We start from the raw sequence: 23193 nt of genomic DNA, 5'->3' as shown, positions 1-23193 counted from the left end.
TTTAGTACCGTTGAGGTGAAAATGACAATGGGCCATGGGCCTTGTTATTGTAGATCTGAAATTTTGTTGAGGTGGAAAAAAAATAATAAAAATTATTGAAAGTATGGGATGTTAATTTGTGTTGTATCAAATTTAAATTAGTAGAAATATAATATATTTATTAATCGTGTCAAAAAACTTAACATAAATATGACACATTTTTATACGTGTCTAATATGTTGACCTGTCTCTACACTTAATACCACAAAATTTAAAAATTAATTAAAAATATGACAAACATGTCAATACTATTCTTAAATATGTCAGAAATGGTTCACAGACAATAATATGTTTATGACACGAATAATTAATTTAGGATTAACACTTTAAATACATATATATTAATTTTCTTTTTAATAATATTACCATATATTAATTGATATTCATGTTATAAATATGTATATCAACAACCCTTAATTCAAAGAAACCAGAGAAAATTCAGTTTGGACAACTTGTAGATTATACCAATTCAAGGGTTTTTGGCTACTCTACTTATGCTCACATCATCAAGGGAAATTAACGCCAAGTGTTGGATCAGGGGAAGGTAGCGGGCTAGAATGAGTGAGGTAGAAAGTACTTTGTGTGAAGGAAATTAGTTAAAGTTGAAGGGATAGCTAAAGAAATTATATTAATGGATGATTTTAGATAAGGCCTTTTATGTTTATTATTCACGGCTACGCTTTAGAAATGAGAGCTGGCTTTATATTTATAGCCTAGCAACCGACATATATCACTTCGCTTATTTATTTACTACGTTTCACATCTACTCGATTTTTACAGTTCAATGACTTGGCCACTTTTACAACACATAATCTAACCTTAGATTTTAACCTAAACATTTATAAAAATAATTCTTCTAGATTAGAAATTAAACCTTAGATTTTAACTTAAACATTTATAAAACTATTTCTTCTAGATTAGAAATTAAACCTTAGATTTTAACTTAAACATTTATAAAACTATTTCTTCTAGATTAGAAATTAACTTTCAACACTCATTCTTAATTTGTAATCTTCATCTGCCCTCTAAGGGTTCTAAACTTTTCTATAGAAATAGCCTTCGTGAAGATATCTACAAATTATTATCTTCACCAAGGGTATTCTTGAGTAATGTAAAATTTTAACTTCATCTCCCTTTTCTCTGTTAAGTCCTTGATGAAGTGATGTTTAAGGTCAATGTGCTTTGACATGCTATGGAAGGCTAGATTTTTTTATCATAGTGATTGCTAAAATATTATCGCAGTAGATAACTATTGTTGAGCCTTCCTTCTGCTAAAGATCTGTTAGGACTTTCCTTAACCAAACAGCTTCACATGCTATTGTTGTGGCTAAGATGTATTCTACTTCTATAGATTATAGAGCAAAAGCGCTTGCTTTCACAATACCCAAGAGATGACGTTTAATCCCAGATTGAGTACGTACCCAAATTTACTTTTCCCCCATTATCAACTAATTTAGCCCAATCACTGTCAGTTTAGCCAATCAGGTTGCTTTTCGCTTTCTGAACATATTTGATGTCAAAATCCTTGGTTTCTTTGACATATTGGAGAATTCTTTAGTTGTAGTGTAATGAAGCATGCTTGGCTCATGCATATACCTAGATACTATGCTTACTGCATCAATTGTGCCAGGCATTGTGTTGGTAACATAGATTAACGATCCAACCAGGCTATGGTAAGTTGGTTCATCACTTTTTGAGCTCCGACTTCTAAAGTTTTTCATCGATTCCTATCGGACCTTCTGCTGGCTTGCAATTAGTCATCCTTTAACAAGTCTTTGACTTTCATTGCAAAATAAAAATTCCTTTTTCTGATTGAGTAACTTGTATACCTAAAAAGCATCTCATGAAACCAAGATCAGTCATCTCATACATTGGCTTCATAACATTCTTGAACTCCTATATGACTCTTAGATTTGTGCTTGTGTAGATTAAGTCGTCTACATACAGTCAAATAATTAGGAGATCTTGCTCATTTTCTTTCTCAACGTAAAGTGATGATTCGCTTAGACTTCTCTCAAATCCATGTTGAAAAATTATTGATCAATCTTATTTTTCTAAGCTCATGATGCCAACTTCAGCTAATACTGTGCCTTTTTTAAGCGATGCAATTTTTCTACTTGGCCCTCCTGGTTGTAGCCTTAGGTCGCTCCACGTGTGCTTCTTGCATATCTCTATTCAAAAAAGTCGATTTCACATCTAGCTAATAAATTTTAATCTTCAACTATGTTGTTATGGCAAGGACTACTTGTATCGTCTCTATTCATGCTACTAGTGCAAATGTTTCATTATAATCAACCCCTAAGAGTTGTGAGTAGCCTTTTGCAACCAATCGAGTTTTATGCTTCTAACTAAAGCCATCTTTATTATACTTGGTCTTGTAAATCCACTTAAGACCAATTACTTCTTTTCTTGGGGGCGATTGATTAGCTCCCATTATTTTTCTTGATTATATTCATTTCTTTATCTATTACTTTCACTCATTTGTCTTCTTTGATGGCTTCTTTAAATTTTTGTGGTGCACACAATTGCAATGAGTGCCATGTTACATGAATTATAGATTTCTATAAGAGACCACACTTTCCTGGGTGTTGTAGACTCGAGTTCGTAAGACTAGTGTTTATTGGAGCTATTGAAGGACTTCATTTTTACTCAATTACTTATTCTTTATTTTTTTTGTATATTAAACCATCTGATATCCGAAGACTACATTGGGCCTCAACTAATCCAGATTAGAGTCGGGTAGGGTCATTATGGTAGCAAAGCTCTCCCAACAAGTATTTAACACAGTTATATTCCCAAGCCTCGAACTGAGGACCTTGGTTAAGTTAGAACAACCTCTTTCCAGCTGATCTACGCACTTGTTGGTTAACTGCTTATTCTTTAAGTATAATTAGATCTTTATATTCATTAATTTCCTAAATTCAAGACTTCATTCCACTTCATTTTCTTGCAAGATGTTGGATAGCTGCTAACCTAAATCTAATGGTTTACATTCACTTAATCTAATGGCTCTAGTGCTTATGCTCTGCTTGCTGGTTTGCCAGTTTGTCTTCATGCTTTAGTTATAATTACGGTTCTGATATGCTCCAATATGCTTGTTGGTTGTCATTGTTGAAACATCAATTCTATTAATTCTACTTAGGCATGTGACCAACATACTTGTATAATTAACACCCCTACTCAAGCTTAGTAGTCCGTCCAGATTCTAAACCTGTTCTTATGAAATTCAAAGGCTTCTCCAAGTAGAGCTTTAGTCATTATATCTGCGACTTCCCTTCTGCTTGGGATATACTTCAAATCAAAAACTTCTTTCTAATCATGTCCCTTATAAAATGCACATATATTTCTATGTGCTTTGTTCTGCAATAAAATATGGGATTTTATGCTAATGTTATAGCGCTCATATTATCACACCATATAACTAGTGTTACTTCTATCTTATACTCCAATTCACTTACTAGAGACTTGACCTAAATTAGTTTTAATGCTCCATGAGATAATGCCCTAGACTCAGCTTCTCTACTGGACTTCAAGACTACACTCCAGGACACCAAGTTCCCAGAAAAATATACACAATATCCACCAGTTGACGTTATTTCATCTTTGTCAGCAAACTAATCAACATCTACAAAGGCTTCTAGCTTCATCCCCTTTTCTATAGTATAATACAATCCATATCTTGATGTTTCTTTTAGATACTACAAGATCCTTTTACATCCTTGCTGATGCATTTCTTTTAGCTCTTGCATGAATTAATTGAGCTTTTTAACACTAAATGATATCTCAAGTCTGATCAAGGTGGCATATTGCTATGCTCCTACGACATCCCTATAAAGTGTCTTGTCTTCAAAGCTTGTACTTCTTTTTTTTATCAAATGATTTAGCTTATACTTCACTGATATGCTTATAGGTGTTGGACGCTTTTGTAGTCAATCATGTTGATTTTTTTTCAACAGGTCTTCTATGTATTTACTTTAAGTAAGATGCACTCCTTCTTCATCCTTTTAAACTTCAATTCCCAAAAAGTAACTAAGTAATCTAAGTTCTTTTAATGCAAACTTGCATCTAAAATTGTTAATAACCCTTTGCATCTCCTTGGGCTAACTTCTGGTCACTAATATATCATCCACATACACCAAAATTATCAGTAAATCATCACTATTCCTTAAGTAAAATAGAGATGTGCCTAATATGGGATTTTTGAACTGCCATTGAATCAGTGCACACATGAGTTTCTCATACTATGCTCTAGGTGCTTGTTTCAATCCGTGACGGGCATTTTTGAGCTTGCAGATAAGGTTGGATGCTTACTTGACAAATCCTTTAGGTTGTTCCATGTATAATTCTTCATTCAGTTCACCATTGAGGAAAGCATTGTTGACATCTACTTGCTTGACATCTTATACTTGGTTCATAGCCAAGCTCAACACCATTTTTATTGTCACACTTTTTATTATTAGACTAAAGGTCTTAGTATAGTCAATTCCAGCTTTTTGGCAATACCCTTTGGCCACCAATCTTGCCTTACACCTTGCAATGCTTCTATATGGATTGCATTTGAGTTAGTAAATCCATTTGTTCCCAATTATCTTCATATTGTTGTTTGGTTTCACAAGCTCCCATGTTTCATTCTTCAGCAAGGCTCTACATTCACAAGGCTCCAGTTCTTATCTTGCATGGCAGATTTGGTGTTTCCAAGCATACATTCAAAGTCCTTTTGTTCTCGCTTGGCTAAGTGAATTTTTTGTTTGTAAATACATAATTTGGATCTGGTTATCATGGGATGGCCAATTGGTATTTGTTGTGGTTCTTTAATTAGTTTAGGTTCAATGACAAGTTTAGGTTCCTCTATTTCTTCAAGGTTGGTTACAGTGTTTAGAAAGGTTGTTTCAGGTTCTTATGTTTCTGAGGTGTCTTCTTCATGTTTTATGTGTTGCTTCTGACCAGGAAGGTGATCTTGAGGACTTTAAATGGGGTCTATATGAGCTGAAGTATCAAAGTAAGATGACAGTCATGGCACTGTAAGTAATTGCATATAGTATTGAGGCGTGTATGTTGTTGATGACTTTTGATGACATTTAATCTTGTGGTCAGTTAAGTTTTCAACTAAATCTTTAAATTTAATGAATACTTTGTGTGGTGTGTGCTTTATCATTTAATGGAAATATCCATGTGAATTTTTTGAAATCATCAACTATGATTGTATAGTATTTATAACCATCACCAAATGTTATAGGTACTAGTCTCTACAAGTCAGTGTGCACCAACTCAAATGGTTTTCTGGTTTTGTCATGCACTATTTTCTAAGTTTGTTTGTGGCTTTTTCCATACATATATGCTGAGCAAAAAGAACAAAGTTCAAATTTATTCATTGTTCTAGAGTTCATACGGTTAAACACAACTTTCTTAAGGATTTAATCATTTGGATGATTTAGCCTTCCATGAAAAATGTCCAGCTAGTTTACAGACTTCGATTTTTTGTTAAAGAACTGAGCTTTGCCATTAGAGGCTAACAACTTTAACATAGACTCACAACTAACAGACATTCACTCTTGACAAACTGACTTCCTCAATAAGGCAAATAATAACAATGCAACACTATATGATCTTGTTTCACCATTTTTCCCGTGCCAACATTCGTCAGTTGTGTGTCCTTCTTTAAGGCAGATCTGCAAAAGACATCAGGTTTAATTGTGTTTTTGAACCATTATCTTTGTCTTTTCCCTTTGCCATCTTGACAATATTGTTGTTGTCTTGATTTCCTCCTCTACTAAGGCCATTGTTCTTTCCTTCTTGATCTCTTTTGTTATTCCAGTTGCTTGCACTTCCCTTATTTCCATGTGCAACAAGGTTTTTTTTTACCATCATATTATTTAGGTGCTCCAGTCTCCTTTGATGGTTGAGCAGTATGGACAAGCTTCATCAAATGATAGCTGAACAGGTCTAGCGAGTAAACTAACAACAAAATTCTCATAGTCTTAACCAAATCCTGTCAAAACAAATGTCACAAGATCATTTTTATCCACTGGTTTTCCTATTGAGGCCAATTCAAGACTTAAAGTTCTCATTTTGGTAAAGTATTCAGTCATTGTCATAAAGCCTTTCATGTAAGATTGGAGTCGCATCTTTAAAGATTGACCCTTGTAGTGGACTGAGATGATAACAATCTTTCAAGTTCTAACATTTTCAGAAATGGTTGTAAGTAACCAACTTAGCAAGAGCTAATCTTGCCTTAACCAAACAATGTATTCTTAGTTCTCAAAGGTAATGGAATTTCAATGTTCATCCCCTGATACCAAACACTTCTGTGGTTCTCTCTTTGTTCCATAAATGTATCATTCTAGCCCATTACCACGTATAGCTAGTAGGACCTATGCTTACCAAATAAGAAAATTGGTCCTATCAAGCTTGGTAGGAGCTGAAAAGGCAAAGGAACTCATTAGTAGAAAAATAGACTTTACTGACACCAAATTAATGTCACTAATTATTTTTCCTGACACTTTTTAATTGTGTCAGTAACGCTCAAACGAGAGCATACTGACACTAATTTTTAGTGTCAATTAGTGTCAGTGATTTTTATATCAATAATTTGTGTCACTATAGTAACACTAAAATAATAACATGATGGTATTAGCATTTGATGATATTATTTGTATGTTAGTGATTTATGTGACCACGGTATTAGGAGCACACTGACTCAATAACATAAAAAATTATTAAAGTCATTTTAAATATTAGTGGTTGTATTTAGTGATGTTATGTTACTTTTGGCTTAATAGTATATTTTTAGTACATGCTATACCTTATAGGTAACCAATCAAATCACAAGTTTTAACTTAATAAACTCCATTAGGCCTTAATTAATGTATTGTATAGTCTACCCAGCATCTAGTTCGTTCAGAAAACAAACTAACAGGCCATTTAGAGCATCTTAGGCCACTTTAATTAATAAATGTGACATAAGTAGAGGATATTCAAAAGGTTAACAAATTAAGCAATCATTGAATTTTAATTATAATGATGAAGAATAGAAAATCCCATAAAAGAGGCATCCCCCTACCAATTATACAATCACTAGTTTGTAAAATTACTCTTTAAATAGCAATAACAAATGATAAAGTGAAAAAAAATAACAAAAATAACAAATATCATTAAATTAATCCAACGTATTTTGTCCTCAAACAAAAATAAATCCTTCAAATAAATACACACAAATAAATACACACAAACAAATACAAAAAAACAAGGTGAAAACAATATATCTTTGGACTCATATTTCTACTTATTTACTTTTAGGATTTCTTTCTTAATCTTTGGGAAATAATTCTCATATTCTACATTTTATAAAGGTTTGAACAATAAATTAAAAAAATAAATTACATATCATATAAAGAATAATGTAAAAAGGAAAATTTTGACTCGTTTTTCATAGGTGATTGGCCAGAGTGAAATTTTCGAACCCTAGGCTTCGCAAAAATCAAATTGAAATTCAATGAGTGAGTACTTTTGTAATGAAGTTAGCTGCTTTCTAGCTCTAGCAGAGGTTAAAAAGCTTCTAACAAAGACCAACCTTCCATCAACACATGAAATAATAGCATCATCAGAAATATCGACACAATTAAGAACGCAACCCTTGCAATGTAGTCACCAAACCCCATATTTACGAAACCAAAAGAATAAATAAATATATAATAGTTCAATAATAATAAAAAATTAAAATTAAAAAGTTATAAAAATAAAAATAAAACAAAACAGCAGAGAGGGCGAGACGAGGATTGAAGAAAATAGGTTTCGTTACTTTTTGGAGCGAGCTAGAGGTCGCTAAACCTAGTTCATCTAATACCATTTTATAGTCATTGTAAAGATCACTCTATATTAGAAAAGGGAGGAAAAAAATCAAAATTATAGTTTTTAGAGGAAAATTAAAAAGAAATTGTAAGACTCATATTATGCAAATGAGCTTAAGACACATAACAGCTACAAAACACTAAAATGCTGGCAATAAGGACCAAAAAAAAAAAAAAAGACAACATCAAATTTGCAGGACACTTAGTTATTCATTTAAGCTTTCCTTTAATAGAGATTGAGGCCTTGAACAGAGATTGAGGCAGTATGGCAGTGACAACGATAGTTGGATAGAGGCTGAGAAGTTGTTCATGTGATGAATGATTGACTATTGATGATGGCTCCAAGCCATTACAGCCCAAGGGTGATGACGACAATGGATTTGTTACCAATGACGGCAGTAGATTTCCAATCAGGGCAAAAGAGACAAAAAAATAGAGACCAAACTTTAGTGCATAAGAGATGATGGCAGTTGCTAATTGAAAGCAGTGATGAAGGTTTTGGGTGTGTCAAAGGCATGGCAGTGAGTTTGTTTGTAAGTTTTGATTGACAATATGATGAAATGGAGGAAAGATATTTCAGTTGGGATTTATGGATTTTACTTTTGCTATTATATTTTTATTTTTTAGTTTTATGTAATACTTGTATCTTAACTCTATAGGTTTAGTGGTTTGTGGTCCAAACATAAAAATTTTGAATTTTAAAGTCTTAAGTTCAAGTTGGGACATTTACATATTGTAATGATTTTTTCTATGTAATGATTTTTTCTAACCTCTGATACTTCAGTGTCAGTGATTTCTTATGCTTAACTCACTGAGACACTAATATTAATAATTTGTATACCTATTTTTTAGAAGCAGAAAATGGTGCATATTTACACAATTATTGATATACTTTTTGTAAAGTCTAAGAAAATCAAATGTTAGTAAAGGTCATTTTGTACTAGTGACTCCAAGTTTGTTGTGTGACTTGCACATTGTTTATTGAGCGTGTGTTTTGTCTGTGCAATAGTATTGTTGATTGGGTTTGATTTCCTTCATTGGTGTATGAGGAAGTGTTTCCAGTTTTGTGGGCTTGTGGTTTGATTCTCAGGCATGACCTCAACTGGATCCATTAACTGGATAAAGCTTTGAGGTGTGCTTTGATACCAAGTCAAAATAGAGAACATAAAGAATGAGTATACAAAGCAAATAGACACAACACACTACATGTCTATTTATCATCATAATGTATTTATATAAGTCATTTTCTTGCATAGAAAGATGATGGATAGCTACTAACCTAAATCTCTTAGTTTACATTAATTTAATCTCATGGTTATGGTGCTTATGATATGCTTGCTGGGCTTTCAGTTTGTCTTAATGCTTCAGCTATAACTGCAACTTTGATATGCTATGCATGTTGGTTCTCACTACCAGCACATCAATTCTATTAATTCTAATTAGGCATGTAACCAAGACACTTGTATAATTAACAAATGATTACTTCTATTTTTCTGTTTTGTTATGCTTAAAATGGAGTATTGTTTACCACTACTTTTGTAGGAGATTTGTTGAGGATGTAGACTATTTATGGACAGCTTCTGCCCAAAGCTTATTGGGAAGTCTTTTTGCCTTTAGCTTCTGGCTATCCCAACAATTGTTATGTTCTTCTATTTTGTAATATATTCTACTGAGAAGTATGGCGAACGGTCAATTCTCTTTTAGTTCTATGCTCCTGGCAGCAACTTGTGGACTCCTTGGAAGTGAATTTTTCCACCATGATCAATTCTAAATACCTTCAGCTTTAATTCGCTCTGCTTTTTCAGCTAAAGCCTTGAACTGTTGAAAAATGGTAAAGACTTCTGACTTCTGACTTAGAAAATACAACCACATGCATGTACCTTCTATAACCATATATATATATATATATATATATATATATATATATAATATCTTCTTTTGATTAACTGAATGAATTCGACTTGGTCATTTGTGGAAACCAACTCAAGTGGGGCCTTGGCTTTATAAGAAGCCTTGGTGAATAAAAACCTTTGAATTTTGCCGTAGATACATCCTTTAAACATGACTATTTAAGATGAAAAGAGCATCAGAAGTAGGGGTTAGCAAAATTAACTAAGGAAAACTCTACAGGTGACTAATCTTTAAACCTTCCTATGTTTCAATGAGATTCACAACACAACCACCCAAGAATTCCTTACTTTTAACTCACCTCTAGTTCCCCATTTTCATTTTCCTTTTTTTTAAACACAAAACATCTAACTTAGGCATCAGAGGATTTTCACCGGAACCTTTATCGTTGTGTCCTAACTGTATTCTATGGTTAGTAGGTGCTATAATTTAAGCTTGGATCGGTGCTGCGATTCCTATAAAATAAATTCAGCTATTGAGGTCATTTTTTAGCATCAACATCTTGGCACCGTCTGCGGGGAAACGGTGTGAAAAGCCATACGTTTAATGATTCAGTGGTAGAAAGCTACAGGATTAGGAAATACCGATGGACGATGATGATAGAGATAGGCAAACCTTGAGCCAATTGGCAGAGGAAATGAATGCCACTATAAATAAGAGATGGAGAGAAATGATTGAGAGGCAAATGTCAAGATTTGAAGAGATGATCAAGGGGCAGGTTGATGCCCAAGTCAGAGGGACTTAAGTTCGAACTAGTGATCCAGAGAGTGGTAGAGCATGAGAGAGAAAGTATCTTAGTGGTAAGCAACAAAGCGGAATAGGGCTACCTCAAATTAGGGTACAGCAGGAGAACAGAAGTGCAGGAGAACAAACGAATAAGTTGGGGGAAGAATAAATGACCTTATCATAAATGGAAGAGGGAAGAGCTAAGAAAACCCCCAACGGGCAAATGAGCTTGAGCAGTGAATACTGCAATTTCAAAAAAAAACGCTAGAGGCGTTAAAAGTGAAAATAGAGGGCAAGAAAGTGATAGGAAAATTGTTACTTGACGACGAATCCCCCTTGATGCCTGAGGTGATGGCGGTAACTTTGCCACCCAAGTACATTGTTCCAATCCTGGTATATAAAGGAAAAACTGACACAAATCATCATGTGCAGAGGTTTAATAAGATAATCGGGATTCGGGGTTTGAATGATTTTTAAAGGTGCCGTGTTTTTCTCTTAACTCTAAAAGGACAGGCACAATAATGGTACCAGCGATTAATGAAGGGAAGCATAGGAAATTTCAATGATTTATGTGAGATTTTTGCTGTGCATTTTAGAGGTTAATGCATACCCAGAGTAGGATACAAGTAAGTTGAAAAAATTGGTCCAAGGAGAGTTTGAAAGTTTAAGAAGCTTTGTGACGAGGTATCATAAAGAAGTTACTGATCTAGGGGCATTTGATTACCCAGATGCTCTAGAAGGATTTAAAAAGGGGTTCAGAATCAATCGATTGTGGAATAGTTTATATAATAAAGGATATCAACATACACTGAGGCGTACAATCAGGCAAAATTATATATGAAAACTTAAGATACAGAGGAAGAAAAAAAAAGAATGAAAGAGCAGAGAGGGGCTCTAGTGAGAAAGGGAGAACTAAGAAAAAGAGGACATAACCTTGGGTATAGCTCAAGGAGGAACTTGGATGATAGGCGTCATTACGACGGAGGGTTGTTTAATTACAAACGACCAGAGAGGCTATCTCGAGATTGGGAAAGAAATTGTGAAAGAAGAGAAGTCTCATTAATAGATAGGGGTCGGGAGAAAGGAAATAACTATGAGAGGAACCAACAAGAGACTGAGGAAGAGAGTATAACAGGTTACCACCGCCTGTGGACTAGAGAGGGTCGAGATCAGATTATAGAGTGAACTTGGCAGAGCAAGGCGGGAGATACACACCTCTGAACACAAACAGAGTACAAATACATGGTGTGATAAAAGATAAGGGATTACTAAGCCCGCCAAAACCGATCATAAGGGGTCCAGGTATAAATGCTCACCATAAGTATTGTGAGTTTTACAAGGTGTTCGAACATAGAACCGCAGATTGTATAGACTTGAAAAAGTAGATTAAATGTCTAGTGCAACATCAATATCTAAAGGAGCATGTGAATGACTAAGGAAGAGGTGGGAGAAAATGGAACATTAGAGATAATATGGCAATGATGATCACGGGATGGCCGACCTTAGCAGGAGACCCAAACCGTTCAAGGAGAAATTATAGTAGATATTCTCTAAAACGTTATGGGGTGAATTTTAATGTTCATGTACCAAAGAAACAGCAGGTTCAAAAAGTGTCAATCATGTTCACAGACAAAAATAAGGAAGCGATAGCATATCCACATGAAGCTCACTTGTAGTGAAGGTTACCTTGGTAGGGCAAAAGTTGAATTGGGCTCTTATAGTTGAGGGTAGCTCGGTCGACATTGTTTAAGCAAACCTTAGAGGATGTACAAATGTGCAACATCAGGCTTGATCCTATCATAACATCATTAAAAGGGTTTGGTAGAGCTGAGCTTATTCCTCTTGAGGTGATTAACCTGCCATTGACTACAAGGTTTAGCCCACTACAAAAGATAGTGATGGTAACATGAGTGGTAATTGATGAGCCTACCCCTTATTAAGTTATTTTGGGCAAACTGTTCAACAGGATAGCAAGAGCAGTGAGCTTAACCCACATGCAATGCATGAAGTTTAGAGTCCAAGGTGGGGTTAGAGTAATAAGGGGCGAGCAACAAGTAACTCGAAGCTGTTGCGCTACAACTGTGAGAGAATCCTTGTAGAACACGAGTATCGATCTACGAGTTGAGAACAGATTATGTCAGCAGCGACCTAATAAGAAGTGAAATAATTGCCAGTGAGTGAAGAAGATTCGACCAAAGTTGTATGAGTGGGAACGAAAATGACAGATGACATTTCCAATGAGCTTTAGAATTTATTGGTGGAGTACAATGACATATTTGCATGGAGTCATAAAGATATACTGGGAATAAACCCTCAGATTATATGCCACCAGTTGGCTATAGATAAAAGATAAAAACTTGTAAAGCAGAAGAGGAGAGTGCTTAACCAAGAAATGTATGAGGCCATCCATAATGAGGTAGATAAGCTGCTAAAGGAAGGGTTTATAAGGGAAGTGAATTATCCGCAATGGGTTTTGAATGTAGTAATAGTTAAAAAGGCTAATGGAAAATTGAGAATGTGCGTAGACTTTACCGACCTTAACAAAATTTGTCACAAAGATAGTTTTACTCTCTCAAAGATTCATCAATTGGTGGATTCAACAGCAAGCCATGGCTTGATGAGTTTTATGGACTCATTTTCAGGTTACAACCATATCTATATGTCATCTTCTGATAAAGAAAAACAGCTTTTGTGACTGACCAAGGATTGTAATACTACCATGTGATATTGTTTGGATTAAAATATGTTGGTCCTACGTATCAAAGATTGGTAAACAAACTCTTCAAGCCCTTAATCGGTAAAACAATAGGTGTATATGGATGACATGATAATCAAGTCCGTTCAGCCAACCGACCATGTAATGCATTTACGTGAGACATTTGAGGTGCTACGAAAGAATTAAATGAAGCAAAACCCAGAAAAATGAGCCTTTGAAGTGAAGTTAGGGAAGTTTTTGGGTTTCTTGGTTAGTCAAAAGGGAATAAAGGCTAATCCGGAAAAAGGTAGATATTCAGAGCCTAGTTGGAAAAGTTGTAGTGCTGAGCAAGTTCATCTTGAAGGCATCATACATATGCCATCCGTTTTTTAAGTTAATGAAGAAAGGAAAAAGATTAAAGTGGTCAGAGAAATGTGAGGCAGCATTTCAACAACTAAAGGCGTATTTGGCCGATGTACTAACTTTGGCCAAGCCCTCAGTAGGTGACATACTCTTACTCTACTTGGTGGATACGAATTACTCAACTAGCTTGGTTCTGGTAAAAGAAGAGAGTGGATTTAATGTTCGGTATACTATACAAGTATATCTTTTATAGGGGTAGAAGTAAGATACCCTATTGCAGAAAATTGGCGATGGCCTTAATCGTAGCTGCGAGAAAGCGAAGGCCATATTTCTAAGCTCACGAGATCATGGTTGTCACAAATCAACCTTTTAAACAAATCTTGCATAAACCAGGCATTTTAGGAAGATTAGATAAGTGATTTTTAGAGCTAAGCAAATTTGACATTAGTTACCAACCGAGGTCAGCAATTAAAGTGCAAGCTCTGGTCGACTTCATCAACGAGTATAGTGAAGGGAGTAAAGAAATGAATGTCAAACAAGAGATTAAAGGGGCAGAAAATAAACATGATGCATGGGAATTTAATGTAGAGAGGGTTGCAAACCAAGAAGGGTTGGGTAGGGGAATTGTTTCGGTTTCACCCAACCAGGAAGAAGTGTGCTATGCTCTCAAGAATGAATTTCAACCCACAAATAATAAAGTAGAATATGAGACTCTCATTACAGGTCTAAAATTGACAAGGGCATTGGGGGTTCAATATTTGAAGGTAACGAGTAATTCACAATTGGTAACAAAGCATTTAAATGGGACGTTTCAAGTCAAGAGTAAAAGCGTGTCCAACTATTTGAGCAAGGCACAACTATAGGATAGTTTTGATCAAGCTACAATAAAACAAGTTCTGAGGGGAGAGAATTACTGAGCAGATTATATAGCAAGACTGGCAGTTACAGAATGTCCAAAGTTACCAGTGGAATCTCATTCTAATTAGTTTCAAAGCCATGCATAACTGAGGTCAGGATAGATGTTTGTATGATATAAGATGAGAAGAGCTGGATGGTACCTATTATAACGTATATTGAGTTTGGGGAGCAACCTCAAGATAAAGTAGAGGTAAGAAGACTACAATGTCGGGCGATGCGTTACACCGTTATGGAGGGTGTACTTTACAGGAAAGGTTATACCTTACCTTACTTTACCAAAGGTGTTTGGGTTCAACTGATTCCGATTACATAATAAGAGAAATGCATGAAGGAATTTACAGAGATCACGGCAGAGGTAGGGCATCGGCTCATAAAATAATAAGGCAGGGTTATTTTTGGCCAACCATTTATGAGGATGCGTGAGAGTTATTTGAAAATGTGATGAATGCCAGAAGTTTACCATAATTACAAGACAGCTACTAGAAAACATGACTACAAAGGTGAGTACTTGGCCATTTGCATAATGGGGGTGGATCTTATTGGACCAATGCCGACTGGAAAGGGCCAAATGAAACACATTGTGGTAGCCATTGACTACTTTACCAAGTGGATTGAAGTTAAACCGCTTCAAAAAATAATTGAGAAATGAACAACAGATTTTATATTGAGGAATGTGATTTTCAAATGTGGCCTATCACAAGCAATTATCACTAATGATGGAACCTAATTCAATAATAAGAACTTTAAAAAGTTTTGTACTGAGCTCGATATAGAACTTTGGTTTAGTTCACTTGTTCATCCAAAGGTAAATGGACAAGTGGAAATGGCAAACAAAACTATAAAGCAGTTATTGAAAAAAAAGGTTGGGTAAGAAGAAGAGAGCATGGGTGGACGAGCTTCCAGAGGTGTTGTGGGCTTATAGAATGACCGCAAAGACTTCAACAAGGGAGACTCTATTCTCACTTGCTTTCGGACATGAGGTGATAATCCCTGTTAAAGTTGGCATGGAGTCACATTGCACAAAATATTATAACAAGTCAATAAATAGAGAATGGATGTTGGATTTAGATTTGCTAAATGGGAAGAGGGAGGCAGCAAGAGGTCAAGCAGCAATTTACAAGCAAAAAATGGCTAAGTTCTACAACAAGAATGTTCAACTGCGACAATTTCAGGAAAAAGACCTGGTGCTCTGCAAATTTGACCAGTCAACCAAAAAGTCAGCTGATGGAGTTTTAGAGCCAAGATGGGAAGGGTCGTATAAAGTACTACACTCATTCGGTAATGGTACATATAAGTTAAGCTATTCAGATGGAAAAGTTGTTGGCAAGGCGTGGAATGCAAAGCACCTGCGAAAATACTATCAATAGGCCAATCTTTTCAATGATGTTCTAATTTGTTTGCTCTTTTTTAAATATGCTAGGAAAGTTTGTTTCTTTATTATTTTAATTTGCTCATGTTCAATTCTGCAATTTCTAATATATTAATATCAATGAGGTTATTCAGAAGTGTAACTTCAATATTTCTCAACTTGTTTACTTATATGACCCGATTTTGTTAAGATTGAGGTCGTTGTTTTGGCCTTATTAAGTTCCAACGTGAATGAATTGTGAATTTGGGCCTTGTCAGAGTCCAACGTGAATGAATTATGACCCGGTCTTATTGAGATTGAGGTTTTTTTAGGTCTTGTTGAGGTCCCATGTGAAAAAATTTATCCAATCTTATTGAGATCAAGATCAACATTTGGGTCTTATTGAGGTCTTACATAAAAAAATTTATTCGATCTTATTGAGATCGAGATCAACATTTGGGCCTTGTTAAGGTACTACGTAAAAAAAAAATTCATCCAATCTTATTAAGATTAAGGTCAACGTTTTGGCCTTGTTGAGGTCCAATATGAATGAATTGCAATCGAGTCTTATTAAGATCGAGATCGATGTCTTAGCCTTGCTTAGATTTAATGTGAATGAATTGCAATCTAATTTTATTGATATCGAGATAGATGTTTTGGCCTTGTTGAGGTCCAACATAAATGAATTGCAATCTAGTCTTGTTGAGATCAAGGCTGTCATTTTGACCTTATTAAGGTCCAACATGAATGAATTGTAATCCGATCTTGTTGAGATCGAGGTTGTCATTTTGGCCTTCCTAAGGTCCACCATGAATGAGCTGTGAATTTTAGCCTTGTTGAGGTCGGTCGTAGCGTCGTAGCCTTAACATTTACCTTGTTAAGGTCTACATTTTTAATCTTGTTGAGGTCGGCCATTTCCTTGTTGAGGTTAGTTGTAGCCTTAGCATTTATTTTGTTGAGCTCTACATTTTCAATCTTGTTGAGGTTGGCTATTACTTGTTGAGCGAGGTCTTACTCTCAACCCTGACCTCACCACCCCGAAGCATTTGATCATGATTTTCTTCTCGGCCTATACCCGAAGATTTCTTCTTAGCTCTCTCTTTACTCACATAAGCAGTCAACATCCACTAAAAGTCCATGTCCGGATGTTTTTCCTGGAATAACTCAATGCATGTTTGAATAACATCAGCTTTCAACTACCTCTTCTCTAACTAGATACATTGATCAACATCATACTTGACTTTTTCCAACTCATGGTTAAGTTCGGCAATCTTAGAGTCTTTGCTCACATTGGATTGCTTTTCAATTACCAATTCTTCTACTAAGTGAGCATTTTCCTCATTTCGGGCATTGAGGTCATGCTTGAGCTTATCTCACTCACTTGCTATCTTCTCATTATTGAGTTTGGCTTTGGACAAAGCGCACTCAAGCTCTCTTATTTTCCCTTGGCCTTTTAAATACACTGTAAATGTCTCGATATGTGCTGCCATTGGCAAAGATTGTTGGAAACTGAAACATGTCAACCAAGGTGAATCATATGAGTAACATCAAAAAACTAAAAGCTAGAAACCAAAGCCTACCTCAGCTAGGTTTCAGTCAAGGAGCTCAAAAGCATGAGTGGCTAACAAATGAAAAAAGTCGTCGAGGGCACCTTAGCTCATAGACCAAGCAGCTAGATTGACCATAGGTAACAAGCTCTCCACGTTTCCTTGGTTCGACTCCACGAAGTCATTACTTTTAAGTAAGTTCTCTTTTGGACATATCGGGGAGGAGCTAGGTGGTAAAATGTGCAAAGGACGTGAGTTACCAGCTCGATCATCTTTGTTTTGAGGTAGCACATTACGAATCAAAGCAATCGATTGTTTATCTTTTTTCTCATTAGCCTTGGTTTTGTGCACCACTCGTCGAGGTTTCTTGCTATGTGGTTCACCCTCCTCGTCTGATATCTCCTCGACCAAGGCCTTCGCAATCTCTACAGGGGTGCCCTTGGCATAGACATGTTCACTGTGACAACCGCAAAAGAAAAACTAAAGTTAGTGAACTTTCCCATAAAACAACATAGATAACTGCTTAGAAAATTTTTACCTTTTGTTCTTTTTTTTCAATCCTTTGCGTTTAACAATCTTTTCTCAACCCCAACACTTAATTTCTCACTTATGCCAAAGTTCTTCTTCCAAGTCACTGCAACAAGATAAATGTTAGTTCATAATCACATTCCAACTTCAACCTAAATAAAACTTTCATTACCTAGTCTACTAAATTGAGTGGGCACTTTAAACCAACCCTTTGTCAGCTCTATGTCCCTACCCCAATTTCCACCAACCACTAAGTACTTACTTTTCCAACCTTTACATGAGCTAGAAAAGTCAAGTACTACTTCTTATTCTTTGACTTGGACAAAAAATAATATTATCCTTTATAGCCTACCCCATGTTCATTACATAAATACAAGTGTGTAAATTCCTTAAAACATGGCTCGACCTTGTTCTACTCAGTCCACACAATATGCATACTGCATAAAATACTCCAACCATTTGGGTCAAGTTGACCAGGACTCAAACCCAACCTCACCAACATCCAAGCAAAATAAGGTTGAATTGGCAACCCGAATCCAAGTCTAAACATCTCCATATAAACTACAATTTCTCCATTACCCAATTTGCTGGCCATCTCACCTTTCCTCAGTAACCTAAGCGTAATATCATCAGCAATCTTATATTCATTCTCAATTCTTCAATCTTTTCTTCTGTTGTATCAAAGTTTGATCTATTCACACCTTATTCTTCATGTTCATCTCTGTTATCGCTAAGTCGTGTATTGGATTCGCCGTTAGCATGCCCATGTATTTCACTTCTTGTTCTCTCGGAATCATTCTCTATTGCACTGTAATTTAACTCTACTTCATTATCTCCTTTATTTTCCCCATTACCACTCATGCTTGATTGGATACTACAAAGGGAATCATTATTGCCCTTAAACTCCACTGTTACCTAATAAATACACTTAAAACCCTAACTTCCCAATCAATGCCATTACAGAATACATCAACATTTTCACTGTCAGTCCAACAAAATAACAACTTTTTACTATTGGCACCACTTTGCTTTATTTATCGATGGCCTCATACAACACAGTACACATCACAACAATCCCAATGCCCAATAAAATTTACATTCACAAATGTAAGAATGCAACAAGCAGATGATGCTTGAGATGAGAAAACTCACTCGTGTTTTTGCAAACCCGAATGAATCCTACAATGTAAAGGCACGCAAAAGCAAGTGGCATGGTATTGACTCTACATCAAAAATACAAATCACCATGAGCTCGGCATTAAAAAAAAAGGGCAATTATCTATTGTCCACCTGTTTTTTTGCACTTTTTCAAAAATACACAATTTTTTTTTTTGGTTGAGCTCTACTTGAAGTTATATTTTTTTGCACTTATCCACTATCGTCTTCAAACCATTAAGAAAACTAACAGAATATTGTCCAAATTACATAGGTGAAATTACCATTATACCCTTATGACCTCAACAAAGTCTTAACAGTTTGAAGACGGCAGTGGACAGGTGTAAATAAATATAATTTCAAGTGGAACTCAGCAAAAAATGAATTGTGCATTTTTTTAAAGTGCGAAAAAACAGGTGAACGGTAGATAATTGCCCAAAAAAAAGAGAGAAGACAAAGAGAGGTTGGTTTTCCAAAAAAAAAAAAAGATAGTTCGATTAAAAAAAAGAGGGAGAAAAAGAGAGTTATATATATATATATATCTGGTTTTCAAAAAAAAAAAAAAAAGAACGGGGATACTCACCAAGAGGCTCCGTTGTGGCTAATCTCAACAGCTATTTAATTAGTGCAAAATATTGCAAACGGCGACAACTTTAAATTTCACTAGGCTTTATTGTGAAAAAGTGAGTGCGAAGCATAAAGATGACACATGAGCCACTTTTCTTTATAGCCTTATTTCATTATTTATTTGTTTGTTTATCTATTTTATTTTTTCTTTTTTATTTTTTTCTTTTCTCTATTATTCTTGCTAAATTTTTACTAACTTTTAAGCCTATTAAACTCAGCATTGTCTTCAATCAGCTCCAAACTATCTTTGTTCAGCTCGAGACCATATTGTCATTTCTCTACCGTTTCAATTTCCAATACCGTTCATATCTTCTCAGTATTGAAAACTTGGGGATTGGTGTTAAGTTATGAAAAAAAAATTATTTTTCAATAATTAGTTTCCAACACCGGTAATGGCTACCCAATGTTGAAAACTAGGGGACCAGTGTTTGGGTTTGATTTTTCTAATAAAACTAAGAAACACAGTAAACCTTAAACCGCTCGAAACCGATTGCTGATCTCGTGAGTACAACCAGGAGCCTATGATGGCGACCTGATCTGTAAGCACAACTTGGAGCCTACATGGACGACCTGGTTTATAATCTGAAGCTTATGTGGACGACCTAGCTTACAAATGCAACCCTAACTTTATACAAGTAACATGAAAATCCACCAATCTGGTCAAGAAGTGAAGTAGTACGACCTGGAAGTTTGTCTGACCTAAGGATGTGCTACCTTGACATGGAAAATTATTTGTCAGGACCACTTGGCCTATATTTTAGGGAAGTTACATACCACAACTTGTCAAACCACCTTCAACTGACATCTAGCTACAATTACTAAAGAAAGTAGGGTAAAACTGATGAGGTAATCACCCACAACCAAGAGCTTATTTAAGCTTAAAAGAGCATCAGGGTTAGCAAAATTAACTAAGGAAAACTCTATAGGTGACTAATCTTTAAACCTTCCTATTTTCTACGAGATTCACAACACCATCACCCAAGAATTCCTTGATTTTAACTCACCTCCTTTTCATTTTCCTTTTTCTTATATACAAAATATCTGAGTTAGCCATCAGAGGATTTTCACCGAAATTCCCACCGACGTGTACTAACTGTGTTATATGGTTGACAGGTATAGGAAGTTGCGGTCATATTGTAATTTGAGCTTGGATTCGTGTTGTAGTTCCCCAGAAAATAAATTTAGCTGTTGAGGTCGTTTTCGGCATCAACAAGTCTCATGTTTGTGATTGTTATTTCAATTGAGATACCAATGGATGTGACATACTTTTGTAGTCAAGGTTACCCGGTATCTTAATGGAAACAATTATGAGCAACGAGATTATAAATTATAGGGGTGTTCAGAATCCAATCCAAGCCGATCTGCTCAATCCGTTTGATATGTAGAAATTTAATCCATATATAAAAACTCGATCCGTGGATTGGTGGATTGGATTGGATTGAAAATTTGATAATCTGTAATCGGTGGATTGGATATGGATCTATTTTTATAAATCCGCAAAAATCTGCGAATCTGCAAAAAAATAAAATTATTTATTTAATTAAAAAAACTTGTAAATATGGCATTAGTACTTACTAGTAAATAAATAAGTTAAACTATAGTTACATTAACACTATATTATATCTTATCTAATAATAATATAAAATAAAAAATAATTAAATAAATAAATATAGCTTCCTAAATAGAAATTTTCCATGTACTTATCTAAACAAATGAGATTTTTTTTTTCATTTTGGTGTGTTATATTTTGAAACTTTAAATGTATTTTCTAGATTTATTTAAACAATTAATTTATTTGAATCTTATTTAATTTTAAATTTGATCGGTAGTAAAATTATTTTATATTAAATTTTTTATTTAGTTAGTTCGTGAATTGGACATAATTAAAAAATTTTAATCCGCAAACCAATCTGCAAAATAGTGGATTGGATATGGATTGGGTCAAATCCCCATTCGATCCGCAAATGTATGGATTAGATTTGGATTGAATTTTACCAATCCATGGATTAGATTGAAAATCTATAATCTGCAAAATCGTGGATCGGATATGGATTGATGTTCAATCTGTAAAATCCAATTTGTGAACACCCCTAATAGATTACAATATATATTTCGTACAACACATCTCTTGACAGGTTTTCGATGTCTGATCATAGAATTCTCTAGCTAAAGTGAGTCAACATAATTAGTATGTTGAAAATAATCATTAGAGAAAACTAATAAGTGCCAAGGAATAAGATGTAATTAAATTGATTGGATAGTTGATATATCAATTTAATTAGTGATGTGGTAGAAATGATTGTTCAGTAAAGAAATCAATGTGGTGTGGGTCGAATTATTATTCGAAAACACTATCCTAGATAGTATACAATTATGAAGGCCAGTTTCAATCTTTTAGTAGAATAGATTTTAATTACAGTCCTAATTATTGTAACGACTATTGTATGTACCCATATGATCCCCTGGTTAGCCCATTTAATTGATTGCACCACTACTGCATTAGTAACTAAGATAAATAGTTATTTGGGTTAAAAGCCTAAATATATTTTTTTGTGGGAGGCTCCATTTAATACGCTTATGTAAGGGGTCTTTTGTTACTTTGTAAGGTGGGTCCCTATAACAAGAACAAGTAACATCACTTTTGGGCTTTATCTTATTTTTAATTTAAATCAATTTTTTGATTTAATAGATTTGAAGAAAAAAAGGTAATAAATAAGGAGCCTAAGGTTTCCACTAGTAAAATATAACAAAGCTTGTTTCTATATAAAAAGAGACACAGGAGCCACAATATATGGAAAAAAAAAAAAAAGAAGATTTTTCTCTCTAACTTTGAGAGAAAAAGTTTTCTCTTACTAGTTGATTGCCCTCATACAACAAGTGCATATCGAACTTGAGTGATAATCTAGAAGATCGATTATGATAGATAATGATCCAATAAGGTCGTTGTGTGACCAATCGTGATTTGACAGTCTAAATTACTTCTACGAAAAGGTAAAGGTACAATTTCTAAATTATGGTAATTTTATATATTGTATGAGAATTGCGATCTAAATATTTCCATTGCAAAACATTTTTTAAAACCAACAGTAATCACCATCAAATTTTACCATATATCCTTTTCTAATAAGCTGACCAACACTCAATAAATTTTGAGTCAATCCAGGAACATATAGAACATCTAAGATGTGTTTAGATTTGCCAATTTTTTTTTTCGTGACAGAGATAGTCACGTTGCTTTGGACGCTTTGTATTTTGCCGCTTCCAAGCTTCACTGTGAAGACACTTTTTCATCCAAATTAACAAAACAATCTCGATTTCCTGTAATATGATTACTGCATCCATTACCCAAATGCCAAATATCATTTGATTCTTTATGAGCATCGAAACAAGTGTAAAACATTGGATCTTTAGTGTCAGATTTTGAAAAAAATTCTTCCTTTTTCTTGTAGCAACATTCTTTATCCATATGATTTAATTTATTGCGCGTTGTGT

Source organism: Citrus clementina, unplaced genomic scaffold, assembly GCF_000493195.1.
Source record: "Citrus clementina cultivar Clemenules unplaced genomic scaffold, Citrus_clementina_v1.0 scaffold_6, whole genome shotgun sequence".
In the NCBI taxonomy this organism is placed as follows: Eukaryota; Viridiplantae; Streptophyta; class Magnoliopsida; order Sapindales; family Rutaceae; genus Citrus; species Citrus x clementina.
This window is presented reverse-complemented; position numbering follows the sequence as displayed.